This window comes from Amblyomma americanum, chromosome 5 (genome assembly GCF_052857255.1).
Source record: "Amblyomma americanum isolate KBUSLIRL-KWMA chromosome 5, ASM5285725v1, whole genome shotgun sequence".
NCBI lineage: Eukaryota > Metazoa > Arthropoda > Arachnida > Ixodida > Ixodidae > Amblyomma > Amblyomma americanum.
The window spans coordinates 119662537-119679464 of NC_135501.1; the positions used below are offsets into that span (position 1 = coordinate 119662537).

The window sequence follows — 16928 nt, forward strand, 5'->3', positions numbered from 1 at the left end:
CACACACACACACACACACACACACACACACACACACACACACACACACACACACACACACACACACACACACACACACACACACACACACACACACACACACACACACACACACACACACACACACACACACACACACACACACACACACACACACACACACACACACACACACACACACACACACACACACACACACACACACACACACACACACACACACACACACACACACACACACACACACACACACACACACACACACACACACACACACACACACACACACACACACATGACTGTCCTCGCAGATTCGCTTCCATTCGTTATGTGCTCGCGTTTAATTCTGGCAGCAACGGTATGTACTTCGCTTTCCTTTGCTACGAACTACTCTAAATTTTGCTATTTTACCTGTGCATTTACAGAAGGATTACTACCCAGTTGGGGCTGCATGATCGAATTTTCTCATACAAATGACAAGATTCATCACATATGCGAACTCCTTGCCTTTTGTGCCTCCAGTTTTAGTCAAAACAAATTTCAGTGGCTGGTTCCTGAACGCAACGCTTGCAGTGCTATATGTGGTCACCGCGTTGAGGTGTGCTGTTCTATAGTTGTTCTAAAATATGATGTAAAAAAAGTGTCATGCACACGTCAGCTCACGTGGAGAATTAGCCATGAACGTTGCATAGCCGATGCTCGGCTAGGAGTACCTACGAATCCGAATCCTGATCCAGCAGAAGACACTGTGCGATCGCGACCATCATGTATTTTTCATACTAGCATCGTTAGGATCCAGTTCGATCTGCCTTTCCCACGAAATTCGAGTCGTTTTTTCGACCGCTGCTGTTAGCAGCGTGAACGTTCCGTGCGCTGTACCAGTGTTTGCAGAGGTTCACTTCACGGAGTTGTCAACATCACGCCTGACAAAAGGTGAGTGCCCTTTGTTTTGGCGGGTGAGTTTGATTTCTAATGCATGCGTAATCCGTATTAACAATTACGGAGTGCCTAAAGATTCCTCCGGCGTACACACCTCAGCATGTTTGATAAGCGCTAAGACACGAGGGCTAAGCAGGAAACACGGACACAAACGAAGCGCTTCCTCGTGTCTTCGCTCTGTTCAAGTATGCTAAACGTTCACCAACTCGCCCAATTTTCGGTTCTACCCAGTTCGTTCTCATTAAAGGTACGGCAGACGTCACTGTAGGTCCATGGCTAAAGTTCGATTCCGGCCGCGGCGGTCGAATTTCGATAAAAGCGAAATTCTACAGGCCCGTGTACTGTGCGATGACAGTGCACGTTAAAGATCCCTCGGGGGTCGAAATTTCCGGAGCCCTCCACTACAGCGTCCCTCATAGCCTAAGTCGCTTTGGATGTTAAACCCCCGTCAACCAAACCAGGCCCGTGGCTTAAGTCGCATCCAACGTATGCGTTTCATGCTGTAGGTGCGCCACTGCTACTTGCTATGCGGTCTTCTCTGCAAAGCGTATGCAATATTGTAAGGTGCACGCTACATTCGCCTACATTTGAGGAGCTGCAAATAGAAGTTTGCCAATTTTTATATTTCCGGCTGTCGCTCAGTCATTGCGGCGGCGACGAATCGTATGTAGCTCGTCCGCTCGTCGCGACCATCCGACATGCACAAAGGAGCCGCGACCTTAAATGCATGCGATTACGTTCAGATGTAGTGAAAGACTTCGAGCACTCCCAAAAGTGCCACAGACAAGCGTTTTCAGGCCCGGTTGTGCGTGGCGAGCACCACCGTCACTTGCACCAGGTTGCATACGCAAGTGGTGACGCGATGTAAGCCAGCAGATGCGTATTCACTTGCCGTCCCCTTGCGGCTCAGTAAACAGCCTCTCAATCTGTCACCTTGTTCTGCTCGTAATTTGAGCAAGTTATCGCCAGAATTTGTGCCGGCGGCCGTTGTGCACAGACCTGTGAAGCGGAGTGGTGTGCTTGCTAGGTATTGAGCGCCTGCACTCGGCGATGGCCAGTGCAAAGCGCCTGCTGGGATGGGGAGTACTCCACCACAAGACACAGGAAAACTGGGGAGGAGCAACTGCAAAGCCGGAAGCGTATACGATTGAGCCACTTCAAGGCAAACATGGACATTTTTTAGGGGAAGACAAGGAAAGTGAGCTGCTCTCAGCTTGGTCTTTCACACATAAGTTCGCGCACATGGAGTTTAAACGCCCTCTGGTCCGAACATAGCGCGAGCCGAACGACCCCCTCAGCCATCGCGACACGCGTGAATTGGAGCACGGATGCGGCATGCATTCAACTTCGACTGCAGGACAGCGGCTCGCAGCAAAGAAGCAAACCTCAAGTTCGCGAAGCGAACTTCGGCACACGACAGAAAAGCACAGCTCCGCTCACCGTAGTGAAGCGAACTTCGGCACACGACAGAAAAGCACAGCTCCGCTCACCGTAGTGGCTCGGTGGTGGTTGTGGTCGACAGCTTCCAGAGTGTTGTACATTTATTGCAAGATGGAATACTGATTGCTGCCAAATGGCTAAAGCTATGTTTGATCACTTTTGCATGCACTCCAGCACCACCTGGAACGTAACAAATTTCGTGCTCAGCCAGATCACAAAGATCACAGAAGTTGGTATATATGAAGCAATTGTGCAATGTGCAAACAAATGTTTATATTTCAGATGAAGCCGGCAGGCGTTTATAAGCGGTATCAGCACACTGATACTGCAGGAATTCCTAGACGCTCAGCACATCGCTACAAGAAGCAGTACGCTGCTCTGAATGTCTCTGTCAGGTAACTTATCCATTGTGGTCATGTCTGTAGTTTCTTCATGTCAGCAAACACAGACAGCCGTTATCATAGGCTTCAGGTTTAAAGCTTGATTCATTCTTCCCACTCATTTGCCTTTTCTGCACATTGTAAATAATGTTATATATGTGGTTCTATAAAAATTTATCCTTATATTTTTCCTCAAAATGTACTATTGCATGTTTGTGGTATGTTACATGCGAGGCACCTAAGTGGCTTCAAGGGTTTGGACCTGATATGTCGTGTTTATAGCACTTTTCACAAGGGTGGCCTTGTCTAGTTCTGCTACATGTAATAAGTCTTTATATATAAGTACAATTTTGATGTTAAAAAAATATCTGTACTGTCTACACCAAACCTGTGTACAGTGCTAAAGCAGTGCTTCCAGGCAGTAAAAACTGAAATTAGACAGCAGCCCATGATTCTCGTATATTTATGTGGCTCTATTTCTTGGGAAGTGTAGCGTGTAGAACCTAGCACATGCAGCAAGTTGTTGGTTTGTTGGTGGGGCTCTGGACCACGCAAGTGCTTGACATAAGATTGAGACAGGTTGTATATTGTATTCTTATATTATGAATAACAAAAAAATGACTTAAAAGCCTCTATTGTGGCGGAAAGGTTTTTTATCTGCTGCAGTGGATCAGTGGGTAGGGCGCTTGAATGCTGCACGAGGACGCGTGTTCGAAGCTGTGCACGGTGGCTGAGTTTTGATGGAGGCGTATGGAAGGTGCCCATGAATAGTGCGAAGTCAGTGCGCATTAAAGAGCCCCAGGTGATCTAAATATAGCCAGAGGCCTTCACTGCATTATCTTTCATACATAGCTCATTTTGCTTTGAGATGTTAAACAACAAATATTATACCAGCATTTGTCTACATGCGAAATGCTGTACATCCTTGAAGTTGCACACGGGTATTTCAGACACCAAAACGAGGGCCTTTTCTTCTTTATAATAGAATTGTGAATGAAGCCCTTCTGACACGTGGCAGCCCTATTTCTGCATTATAGGCTTTTACCTTCCATGAGGTTGAAAAACAAATTAAAAAAGGGGAGATTAGTTTATTTTCATAAGAGAAACAACTATGCAGAATATCAGGCATATGCCAGTTGTAAGAAGATGGAGCTTCATTCAGGAGTTGAAGAAATTGGATGAAGTTACCACAAGAAATTTTTATAGCAAAGGCATGCATGTCGAGTGATTGAAGGTGTTATCTTCAAGATGACTGAGAGCTGCGCAGTGGTTACTTATCCGTGAACAAAACAATAAGAGGAACAACAAATATAGAAGGCTAATGAAGGTGACCAAAATTCTTTACAAAGAGATGAGAATAAGTCATACTTGTAGAGGTATTTATGCTTACATGTCCTTATGTCTGAGTTTTTTGCCTGAACTTCTGATGCCGGTACTTATAATTTCCTTTTTTTGTAATCATGCACCCACCCTGCAAAAATCCCTCGTGGGATTGCAGTATTCATATATCAATAAATAATAAAAGCAATTGTTAGCCTTGTGTTCATATACACAAGCTTAAAGTATGCAACAACCTCAGTAAATTCATTCGGGGAACAAAAAACGCGTGTGCATGGGAAGACCTTTTTAAGAGTGGGAAAATGCCAACAGGAGGAATGTAGCTATGTTTACCACTGCATATACTTCAGCAGAACAATGGTGACTCATCCACTGAGGAATGCTGTAGAACAATGTTCTAGATGTCAGTGGGAAGTGTGTTCAATTCTGTTCACTGTCATATAATTACCTATGGTGTTTTCAGCATGGTGCTTTCAGCATTTTCAAAGCAAATCTTCATTTTCTTTGGGCGTGCATCTAGTGAAAAAGCCAACTTTTTGCACATATGGAACTATTAGCGTTATTGGTAGAAGAGAAAATTGTTTTTGCAGTGGAGTGCCATTGATTCAAACTCACTTATTTTACACAACAGGTTATTTCAGCTGTCTGTTTGGTTCGGTTAACATTAAATACGTTAAAAGGGTCCTGCTAATTTTACTTAGTTAATTTGAATAAATTTTCATTCCCCTTCAAGATCGAATTATTGTGAGTTGATTATACTGGCTTTTAGGATAATTTTATAATTTATAATGAGAATTTTATGCGTATTGCATGCCATTAAAAAGCAGTGGCACGTATTTTGGCCAATTTCATGCAGCAAAAATTTTCTAGCAGCTCTCAGCAAAAAACTTACATAATGTACTACATAAGTGCAGTACAACTTGTTTGCATGAAATTGAACGGCTTATTTGAAACCAGCATGTAAAAATGCATGTTCGCTGAAGATTTGAGAATTGTAAGTTATTAAAAAGGAAACTTGTTTTTCCCCATGACAAGCTTCCAATCCCCAAGGCTTAAGCTTGGACAGCATACATTGCAGTGACACAACGCCCTATTCACAAATTCGTGCAGAACGTTGTTTGTGGGAATGAAATGTTTCTCACAAATGTGCGCGTTCGGCCATTCAGAAGAGAAGCCACCAACTTCTCATCAGGGAATGGCACGTCTCCACTTTTCTCGCAGTTCGGTGAGGCACGGGAAGCAAGAAATGGCACCTTTTCGTCGTTGCACTTGTAGCTGTAGCGGCAGCTCATCAGATAAGAAGAAAGTATCGGTAACAGAAAGCGCACGCTTGTTCACAAACACATAAACATTTGCATAGCATTCTTCGACACTGTGCTTGATAAGATACCAGAACAAGAAAATTCCACACTGCAAAACGTTGCTTTTTATGCAGTCAGGCGGCTTCCGCTGCGCCATTCACCTTAAGACGCTCCTTGATTGACACCAGCGCTGCTGTAAGGCTGCTTTTGGCAGTGTGCCAAGCTTTCCCATTAAGTTGCAGAGCTGTTTCATGACCATAAAGCGGTATTGGAAAACTGCTAGTACACTGTGATAGCTGACGGCGAAAAATCGAGCGGCACTCTCATTTACACACGTTTGCATGGAAGCATAATGAAAAAAACCACGGCATTTAGTTCTTGTAATTCTGAAGTGCCGTATAATTAAAATTCACACTTCGTAAATGGTGTAGAGCAAGGTCGCACTAAATTGTAGCTTATTTGCTGATTTCCAGCATTACTTGTCAAATTATTGCTGACCTCTTTATATGTGACAAGGTTGTCATTTGTCATATATGGGTGAAATACATACTTGTGTGACACCTTGCAGTGGTTTTCTATTTGGTAACGGAACTAAACTGATTGCACAGTACCGGAATATAAAAATGTTGCAAGTGCACATAGCCTTAATCATGTTGCAGTGGGACTTCTCATGGCAGTTTCAACACCGTCTTTATGTTTATTTGCAGTTAAGCTGATAGAATAGCTGCCAAGATTGAAGCAGCAGTGTGTTCCCCATCGTCAGACTTTGAAGGAGAGCAAATGGGAGACATAGGGCATGCTGCAATTTTTGCTGGGCAAGATGCTGATACCGTTCCACAAATGGAGAACTCTCCCGTTACATCAGCACTACCCTCTTCAGGTTTTGAAGAGGTGCAAAGGGGAGACAGGATAAGCTGCAGTTTTTCTGGGCAAGATGCTGATACTGTGCCAAATATGGAGAACTCTCCCGTTACATCAGCACCACCCTCTTCAGATTTTGAAGAGGTGCAAAGGGGAGACATAGGACAAACTGCAGTTTTTGCTGGACAAGATGCTGATACTGTTCCACAAATGGAGAACTCCCCCGTTACATCAGCACCACCCTCTTCAGATTTTGAAGAGGCGCAAAGGGGAGACATAGGAAAAGCTGCAATTTTTGCTGGGAAAGATGCTGATACCATTAAACACATGGAGAACTCTCCTGCTGCACCACTTCGAAAGGCTGTAGTTTCAGACCCGCCTTGCATGGAATCCATCGAGCTAGACCCAACGGTATGTGCATTTATACTTATTTTGCCGCACACAAACTGGATTCATATGTGAATCGGCAGAGCATAAATTGAGGGTGTGCTCCACGTACACAAGATAGTTATTTGAGTACTTTTTTCCCGGAATATATAGGAAAAGTTGAAAATATATTTAGAGGTGACAGGGGTGTGGAGGGTTAATACAAGCCTTGCATTTAAACAAAACGCATGTGTCAGAGTTGGGTGAACATGGTAGTGCTTTGAAGATGTAGGAATTCAAACAAGTTGAATTCATAGCAACTTATGTTTCTGGGAAGGGTTGCTTCCTGCAGTTTGCACAGTATGTGACCAAGTTACCAATAGTTTCAAAGCAGTCTGGTGCCAGCGGTTTTTTTTGAGGCCCATCCCTTGTTTCCCGGGGCCCAATTGAACCACCACGAGAGTCTTCTCCTGGTTATGACTCACTCTCTGCGGCACCACAATTCAAAAGAAGCTACAGAAAGCCTTTTTTTTGGCTTTGCTCCACAGTCATCTGCGAAACGGCAGCGAACTTCCTGCCACAAAGTACATATATGAGAAATATTTTAGAGACCAGGAGCAAGCAATCACTAGCCATTTCCATTGCTCAACTTGCCATAAGTATATTAGTGTTGCAGAAGAAGGTGACGATGTTTTCTGTTCATGTGGCCTGAAACATTCAGGTAAGTTGTTGCAGAAGGAAGGGTCGTACTTTCTTTGTTTGGATTGGAGGGCTGAGCTCCTTAACCTCCTGAAGGCCAGAGGCCCTCTGGCTGAAAAACCAGGCCTAAAGTTTGATGTTGGGGATCTAACAGAAAGCCCAGCGTACTGCCAACTTCACTTGGCCCCGACGACATCACGCTGACATGGAACACAGACGGCATACCCATCTTTCATTCGTCGGATTACAGTGTATGGCCATTGGAGTTAATGGTAAATGAGCTGCCTTTCAAAGAGCGGATGAACAATGTACTTCTTGCGGGTCTCTGGTTTGGGCTAAAGGCCAGACATGCAGTGTTTTTTTATTCCTTTCATCCAGGAAATGATTGAAATGAGCACGAGTGGTTTAAGATGGTCAGACAGGATTGGTGTCAGCCATTTCACAAAAGTCTACTCTGGCCCATGCACTGCAGATACAGTTGCTAGGTGCATGTTGCATAACCAGACACAATTTAATGGGGAGTATGGCTGCTGCTGGTGTTTGCACCCTGGCCGCGTCGTCAGGCAGGGCAGAGGGCATGCCCGCGTGTATGAAATGATGAAGGCCAGGAATAGGACAGATGATGATTTCATCAGGGATGCGAAATCTCACTCACACGGTGTGTTTGGAAACACAGTGTTATCGCTGATGCTGTTCTTTAGCATCACCAACAACACTGTGGTGGACTACATGCATGCTGTGTGTTTAGGTGTTATAGCTACCACAAACCTATGGTTGAAATGTGCCCATTCTGGTAAGAACTTTTACATAAGCAGAAAGCTTGCATCCCTAAACGATCGGCTGAAGGGCCTCACGCCGCGTTATGAGTTATCCCGCCTGCCTCGCTCACTATGCCAGCGCAAGTTCTGGAAAGCAACAGAGTGGAGAGCATGGCTGTTGTTTTATTCAGCATTTGTTCTTAACGGTCTGTTGCCTCTCCCGTAATTTAAGAATTGGGTCAGGCTAGCCAACATCATGCACATACTTCTGGCTGAGAAAGTTGCCCTTGATAACCTTGCAGCAGTTGAGGCAGAAATTCCTATTTTCATGAAAGAGTACTAGCATCTGTATGGGTTTGTACACATGACATTCAATGTGCACCTGCTGTCGCACTTGTGTCACAGTGTGCGGCAGTGGGGCCCAGTTTGCGGTTTTTCTGCCTTCCCCTTCGAAAATATGAATGGGATTGTGAAGAAAAGTATTCATGGAACACAATATGTTCCACAACAACTCTGTCGAAAACTTCTTCTATCCCAATTCTTGCCCACATTGGCAAACACGCATTCATCTTTTGATGGCAAGCCTGAAATTTTACATCAATCTGAAAACTTGACAAGGGGATACAGCAAAATTTTCAGCGTTTGCAATGGAAACGCAATTACCATTGGTTCTGGCTCAAAAATTCTTACGATGTTCGAAGCTCAGTTCATCATAAGCATGAGAATTTCTACTACATGTCTTATGAAGTTCAAAAAAGTATTTGTTAAGGCGACGAAACTCATCTCCAACTCATTGGACAAAAGCAGTCGGAACAATTCAGTTGTTTATTTAAATGATGGTTCGTTTAGCATTGTTGAATGTGTGCTTGTCACTTGTAGGAAATGCACTGTGCTCCGCAGGTGTGAGAAAGATGTATATCTGATGCTGCAGGATGTAAGGGCAAAGCTCTCAAGGTTCACCACGAGCTTCACTCGCATGTATTTTCTCGAAACTCGGCAGCACTACAAACTGGTGGATATTGGTGCTGTAACAAATGTGTTGCTTTCACTGTAAATGACAAGCTGTATGCCTGCCCTTTATTCAGGAACATGGACCACTAAGTGGTACATCTGGCTTTGTACATATTAAATAGCAGGGTGCACTTGCCTGGAACATGAACTCTCTGTCGCCACTGCTATGTTCCGGCCTGCGCCTGGTTCAACGGGCTATTTCAGAGGCGCTCGGATGGCCCAGGTTCAGACCAGGAGGCCACAATTGGTGCCCCGGCCTGGCTGCAGAGCTCGTACCGCATTGTAAATACCCATCTGCATTTGTTCTGTGTACTGCATTTAGGAATTCAGGCATCGTCTGGCTTGCAGTGGCAGCACAGCACTAGTACGCTACATGTGTTGAGCACTTGTAGGCTAGGTTCGCATTTCTTGAATCCCTAACGGTGGTGTTGTTCTGCTGCCGAAACCAGTTTTTGGACTGAGCCTGGTTGAACGGGTCCTTTCAGAAGCACTCGGATGTCCCAGGTTCAGTCGGCCACATTTGGTGCCCTGGCCTGGCTGCAGAGCTCGTACCGCTTTGTAAATAGCCATCTGCATTTGTTCTGTATGCTGCATTTAGGAATTCAGGCAATGTCTGGCTTGCAATGGCAGCCCAGCGCTAGGACGCTACATGTGTTGAGCGCTTGTAGGCTAGGTTCCCACTTCTTGAATCCCTAACGGTGGTGTTGTTCTGCTGCCGCCACCAGTTTTTGGACTGAGCCTGGTTCAACGGGTCCTTTCAGAGGCGCTCGGATGGCCCAGGTTCAGTCGGCCACATTTGGTGCCCCGGCCTGACTGCAGAGCTCGTACCGCATTGTAAGTAGCCGTCTGCGTTTGTTCTGTGTGCTGCATTTAGGAATTCAGGCAATGTCTGGCTTGCAGTGGCAGCACAGGGCTAGGACGTTACATGTGTTGAGCACTTGTAGGCTAGGTTCCCATTTCTTGAATTTCTAACGGTGGTGTTGTTCTACTGCTGCCACCAGTTTTCGGCCCGCGCCTGGTTCAACCGACCCTTAAGATGTGCTTGGATGGCCCAGGTACAGACCGGGCGGCCACATTTGGTGCCGTGGCCTGGCTGCAGCGCTCTCGTCTTGTGTTGATGTTCTTGCTTCTCAGTCTGTCTTGTGAAAGTTGCCTGTAGGTTTTCATCTTTTTTGTGTGGCATGCCTGATAACATAATTTAATTTGTTTCATTCCTTTGTCTGTTTGTACCTGTCTGTCGGTTTGTACCTCTGTTTCTTTTCAGGCTTATGGCGAAGGTTGCTGTGAAGCTGTATAGAGGTGTTGCAGCCCACAGTGCAGCCGTGTGCATATCCTTTTCTGAGATTGTTGGCAATGTATATGCCACTCCTCTTGATGTATGGGCTGTGTCAACCATCACCTTGGCCGGCACCATTGTTTATGTGCCATATTTATGTGTTTCTGAGCTTTACGGTTCCACCTTGCTATCCTTTCAACGGCTGGGAAACCAGACCAAGCAGTGGCACCCGCGGCAGAACCTGCCTGCTAGAGAGCGCGGTCCCCAGGTGGCGGATAGGGGGCCTGCTGTACGGCAGTGCAGGGACAAGCATAGTCTACAGCCGTGGTGCTTGCACATCGGGGACCAACAGGCAGATGCACTTTCCCTTAGGAGCGCCGCAGGCAACCATCTTATGGAGTCCTCTCCTCTTACAAACTGAATAAACATGCAGTTTGAAACACTTATTTGTCATATTTCACATTGTTTCTTCTTTATGAATGAAGCTTCGTGCTGTGGTTTGCTTTAGTGAGACCCTTGTAGCGTGAAGTGCCCATAAGCGCTTGGAAACACTTCACATAGTGAAGGTTCCTTATAATGTGTGTGGACCAAAAACCAATTCAAGAGAAGCTCGACAAATGTAGGCGGCAAGGTGAGTGTACACTGAACATAACGCATTGCAAGGTGCTGTGTTATGGACTGGACAGTTTTATGTGGCCATGAGCAGCGCATCAGCCTTTCATCCGGTATTACAATCCTACTTCATATTGTGGGATTCCCCTGAAATATTGAACAAATCATGGTTTTGTATCAATGATTCCCCTGAAAATTGCACAAATCATGGTTTTGCATCAATGATTCCAAGTTGTTGACAATTCTACATAGGTTCATGTTGTCTTCTGGTTTGTATTAGTTCCCCAGTGTGAACACTCAAAGCTAGGTATGCGTGCAGTTTTTGGCATATGCCTGGATACGCTGTTTTATTTCAGCATCAGTGCAGTGGTATTGTCGGAGGAAAGTTTGAATTTGCTGGAGGAGGGGAAAAAACATAGGCAGCCTGGACAAGTGTTCTCTATTCCTGCACAGATGGCAGTGACAGGGGACAAGAAATGTTTATACAAATGTAATGACTCAATCACTGTAACATAACAAAAAATAGTGTGCGCAGTCGAGCAGAATACGTGGATGAAAATCAAATGAAATAATATGCAGGTAGGCATCAAAGAGCAGTAAAAGAATAGAAAAATGCACTACACAGCAGCACAGGATGTGCTCACGATATCTGAAATGAACAGTGCCTCTTTGCAGAGATGACATACTAATATCAGGGAAACTCACCTACAGTAAACCTATTCAGCAGAATCGGTGACTGGTAACCAAGCTTTTGATGGCTGTGGTTACTTGTAATGAGTAAAATTCAGATTGGGTTGTGGTGGTGGAGATGGGGTCACTGAGTGATGCCTAGGAGCCACTGATGAAATGTTGTTGTTTTGACTTTTTCTTATGGTTATACCAGTGCAATAGGTGATAACCGTGAAGAATGTGTCCTAATGATGGCGTGGTTAATTATAAGAAACTAGGTTGTGTGTCACCCAGTTAGATCATAGACTACCCGAAGAGCACAGCGCTAGATTTTGTCATGTTTACCGAGAGAATATTTGTGTCTGAGCATGCTTTAAATTCTTTTAATATGAGATTATCATGTATGTTTAGATCTTTAAATGTGTCGCCAGACATAAGAAAACCAGTATCACGTACATAAATTATAAAACGGGCGGTAGTGTCATGAGGGTCGCTATCATTAATATAACGATTAAAAACAAAGGCCCAAGGATACTGCCTTAATGGGCACTGGTGGGAATTGAATATCTCAACTGCTTCATCTTGAAGGAATACACATAGGTCATTCAGAATAATTTCAAATTCATACGGTTTCTACTGAACCTAAACTGATTTAACGTTATGCAGCGACACTGACAGACTTGCGACATGCAAGAAAATTGGCCTTTCTGCTCTCTTGGTTCTCCAATAACGGGTGAAATGCTAGAGAAAATAACAGTTTTCAGATATTTTTGGTTAAGAATGAGAAGCATTACTGCAGTTATTTCCTTACAAGAACATGCACTGAAACATCTTAGCAGGCACCAACCATGTGGTCAGTGCCAGTGTGGTTTCAGCACTTCTTTGACAAGGTCTTCCTATGATCCCCAATGTGACCTGTTATGCGTCTCTCAAAATGATTTTTCTGGGGCGATATGTTCACTTTGTGTACCCACGTTTAATGTAGCAACCCAGTGGTATTCCAAATGCATTCAGTAGTGGCATCGTTGTAATGGTGTCACGTGGCAAATGAGAGATGAGCTTTGTAAGGAAGGCAATTTGTAATTATGCTTTCATGTACACTAATACACGATATGGTTACAGGACTCATTTGGCACTTTGGGTTCAGACGTGAAGGTATTCCCTGCGGACCTCCGCCTGAAGAATTTGCCAAGAAACAGACTCAATGTCGTAACTGATTAGGATTATATTTGATCAGGCTTGTGTACAAGCCCCACCTGCCAGGGTCTTTCGAACAGATCCCATAAGAAGGGTTTCAGTCGGTAGCTAGCATGTTGAAATATATGGCCCAGACAGCTATGCCATGCATGTTTTGTAACAGTAGAAGCAAAATGTTCAAACACTTTCGAAATAACGACATGGGAGTTGGGAAATAGCCCACGTAGGTGATAACAGCTCACAGCAAAGCATGCCAGCCATATGTAGTTCATTGACTTTTCTTTCGTTGCCTGACTGCTCCTCAACAGCCTACAGAAGGTGCCTATAAGTTTTGCTTCAGACATATTTTGTGACACCAAAACTGCAGATGGCGCGCCCACTCACACTGGCTTTTGAAAAGCTGGCTGCCTGGGCTTAAACGCATGCGAGCGTCGCTAATGGTTACTGGGTGCAAGCCGTCCGCATTCATAAGAAAAAAAATTTTGTTCTGCTTATTTTGTAGCACACCGCTGGAAAGGTGAACCGCAGTCAGGCACAGTATCCGCGGATGCATTGCATGGTGTAATGTTCGTAAATATGGTAAACAGTGCATTGAATCGCTTGAGATCGGGTTTACATCGGATTCATAGCGCGTCGTCGTGTCCGTTTTGAGTTGTGCTTTCGATCAACAAAACCATGCGGCAACTAGCCGAAGTTCTACATCGGCTTCGTCCTTGATGTTACATGTGTGGAAAAGGTCATGTTTGGCCACCACCGTGGAGGCTACTCCTGCTAGCGAGCTTGCTCTCTTCACGGGATCCCTTCGAATAGTGGTAGAATTGAAATATTTCGCTGCTGAGATGGGGTTGCTTTTGTCTCGTTCAAGAAGCAGCCTTGCTGCTGGCAAGACTGACAGCGCAGTTACAGCCGCATAACCGTGGCTGCGAGCATAATCCGCGGCGTCCCGCAATTCCGAACTCCTATGCGCGTTTCCTCGCAGTGTCGAAACCAGAACTGAAAGTAAACGCACATGACGGAAACGCAAGTCACAAAAATAATGAAGTTGAAGCCTTAGGTAAATGCAGGATGCCTTAAGCGTTTTATTTCATTGTAGTGTTTATTTTATTGTGGATAGTATGTGCACTACACATGCTCCAGCTTTTGAGCGCGTTGCTAGTGTTTCTAGTGACGGTTTTTCACATGGTATTTACGTTGTGCGCGCGAGGTTCTTGTCTGCGCGCTGGGGTTTTGTCTGCGCGGTAGGGTGACGTGCTACACGTCGGCATGGATCCCGCGTTGCACGGCGTCATCATTGGCGACAGCAAAGTAAAGTTCTTAAATCGGACAAGGTTGTATGTGCCCGCGAGCATGCGTATATGCACATTTAGCTACGGCGGCGCCGACGCACGGCGCCTCCTGGACATAATCAGGAGAATGCCCCTGAAGCCATTGCACTTCGTGGCAATATACGTTGGCGGCAACGACCTTTGCACTGAACGGTCGCCGGAGGACATTGCCGATGACATAAAGGTATGTGATCATGAGCGGCTGCGACTGTTTTGAGGGGCGGCTATGCGTGCGAAATGTGGTTTTAGCGGCTGGGAGCACGTGCTTCGCGCAAACTGCGCGACAGATGGCATGATTATAGCTCGTTTTCCTTGTTTCTTTCCTTGTGTCGGTATTAGAAAAGCCGTTACCACAGAAAGTGTTCGGCAATGGCGTGTCAAGCGTCATTTGCCTGGGGTAAAAGTGGGCGCAGAAAAATTGAATTCTCCACTTTCAAGGGAGAGAGAGTTGGGAAGAGAGAAAAGAATCGAGTGGTGGAGAGGGTGTACATTGCACGGTGATTACTTAATGCATAGCCTGCCGCATGAACGGTCTCTGGCGATTTTTTTTTTTGATGCACGTCACATTTCCCCCATGAGCACATGTCTGCTTGCTGCTTACAAAGTGTGCCCCAATTGCATGTAAGCTAGAAGACTTCTTGTTTCATCGTGCAATACGGACAGAGGTGTTGGAATGATATATGGTTCTCGTGTCCGCGCCAGTCGCGTGCTTTGCCACTTTCCCCTCACTGCTCTTGTACACCGCAAGAATTATTGTTGCTTGCTTCTTCCATGCAGAAACTAGTGCAGCAGGCAGCTCGTGTGGCCAGGAAAGTTTTCCTTTTTTGGAACACCACCGCGGCTGTCCGAGACAGAGGAAGAAAAGGAGGAGGCTCGATAAATTTCTTGTCAGAAGCCTCGCAGCCTCAGACGATGTGGTGCTGGTCGGCGTGCAGGTAAGAATTCCAAAGGAAGTGAGTCTTACAACTTCCATACCTAGCTGATAAAACTGATTTAAGCTTGAAATACACTTTGTTACATCACAAGTGACTAATACGAATCCGTGGACTTACTGTTTAGTTAAGACAAATAAAAGCATACAATGTGATGAGAGCAAAGTCGCACAGAACTTGAAATACCGCCTTGTCGCGGTCACGCAGTGGTAAATGTATCAGAAAGGCACTGCATGAATCTCGGTCCTCTAAGCTGGAATAATTTAGTGATTGCAGTTGAAATATACTTTGAGTGTTGTGCGCATTTCCACTGTTTGTCATTATGAGAGATGTTGCTTTAGTATCGATTTCATTTGCAGGGCCGGTTTTTTGCGGGGGGAGAGGCAAAACGTGCCCTGTACGCAGCAGATGGCTACCACGCCTTCCAAAGCTGCGGGGTGAAGGCCCTGGCCAAGGCCTTTTGGTTAGCATTGAAAATGACATTCCGTCACGTCTTCAACTTCACGCTGCCATGTGGTCGCCACCAGCAGGTGTGGAGAGTATTGCAGTGTGAAGACGGCAGGGTGAAGGGCCATTCCAATGGCCAGTGTCAACAATTCATAACATGAAGGAATGAGAGAGGCACTGAAGGTGCAGTATTTCTCTGTCATAAAAGGTTTTGTTTTCTGTGTAGTGGTAAATTTAATTTCTGTGATAATTTCTGCAGTGGAGGACAACAAACAAGTGATGAAGGGTGGCAATTTGGGCTAGTTTGTTCATCACAGAAAACCAAAGCAGTGCAAACAGTCAGCGTGTTTTTGGCTTTCCTTCCCGGTTGTCATTATTTTGTTTGCCCTCCTTTGGTTTTCCATGAAAAACAAACTTTTATTTTCAACACATTTCATACTTTATCCGCCAAGCATGCTCATACACACCATTATTACAACATTGCACAAGGTATTGCCTCGAATGCCATGACATGAGCTGATGAAGCCTCTTGATGCATCGTGTGTTCAGTGCTGTGGCGATCTTTTACTAGAAGATAGCATTTCACTGAAGCCTGCATTGCACTTCTTGCACTAATGTTGTCCTGTATCGTTCTACAGGACCAGAATATGCAAGAAAGCCCGGCAAAAGCACCACTGCAGAATAAATTTTCTTCCACCGCCACTTATTTTGTATCGCTATCAATCCTAGCATCATTGCATTACCCCAGTGTGAGACCTGATATTTTGGCAATATGTTACGTTCAAAAAAAGCTAAGAGGATCACTAGCATTCGGCTTTCTGGAATTACCGTACATTGAATGCGCAGCATGGCATTGTACAAATCCTCCTTGACACTCAGGGCTAAGATCATTGCGATACATTTATGTACTCCTCGAATGCAACGGTCAAGCTTCACTGAGTAGCTGCTTGAGAAGGTGACCAGTTAGCAGTCAAAATGGCTGAAAGGTTCATGTTCTGCTCAGGCTCACACAAACGTTCCCACCTTGCAACACATGTTAAGTGTACACTCATAGGAGTGTTCTGCATTTATGAGCTTCTTTTGAATTGTTTGTCGCTCTACACACTCATTATTAGGAAACTTCACTATACGAAGTGTTCCAAAGCTTACCGGCACATGTGACGCTACACCGGTCTCACTAAAGCAAACCACAGCACGAAGCTTCATTCATAAAGAAGAAACAATGTGAAATATGACTAATAGGTGTTTCAAACTGCATGTTTATTCAGCTTGTAAGAGGAGAGGACTCCATAAGATGGTTGCCTGCGGCGCTCCTAAGGGAAAGTGCATTTGCCTGTTGGTCCGCGATGTGCAAGTACCACGGCTGTAGACTATGCT

General features: G+C 45.1%; 1 pseudogene; it reads right to left on the reverse strand.

The window, feature by feature from the left end:
* The window catches only part of LOC144134145 (uncharacterized), a 49828-nt pseudogene extending 33386 nt beyond the window's left edge, over window positions 1–16442 (reverse strand).
* Between the last annotated feature and the right edge of the window lie 486 nt (window positions 16443–16928).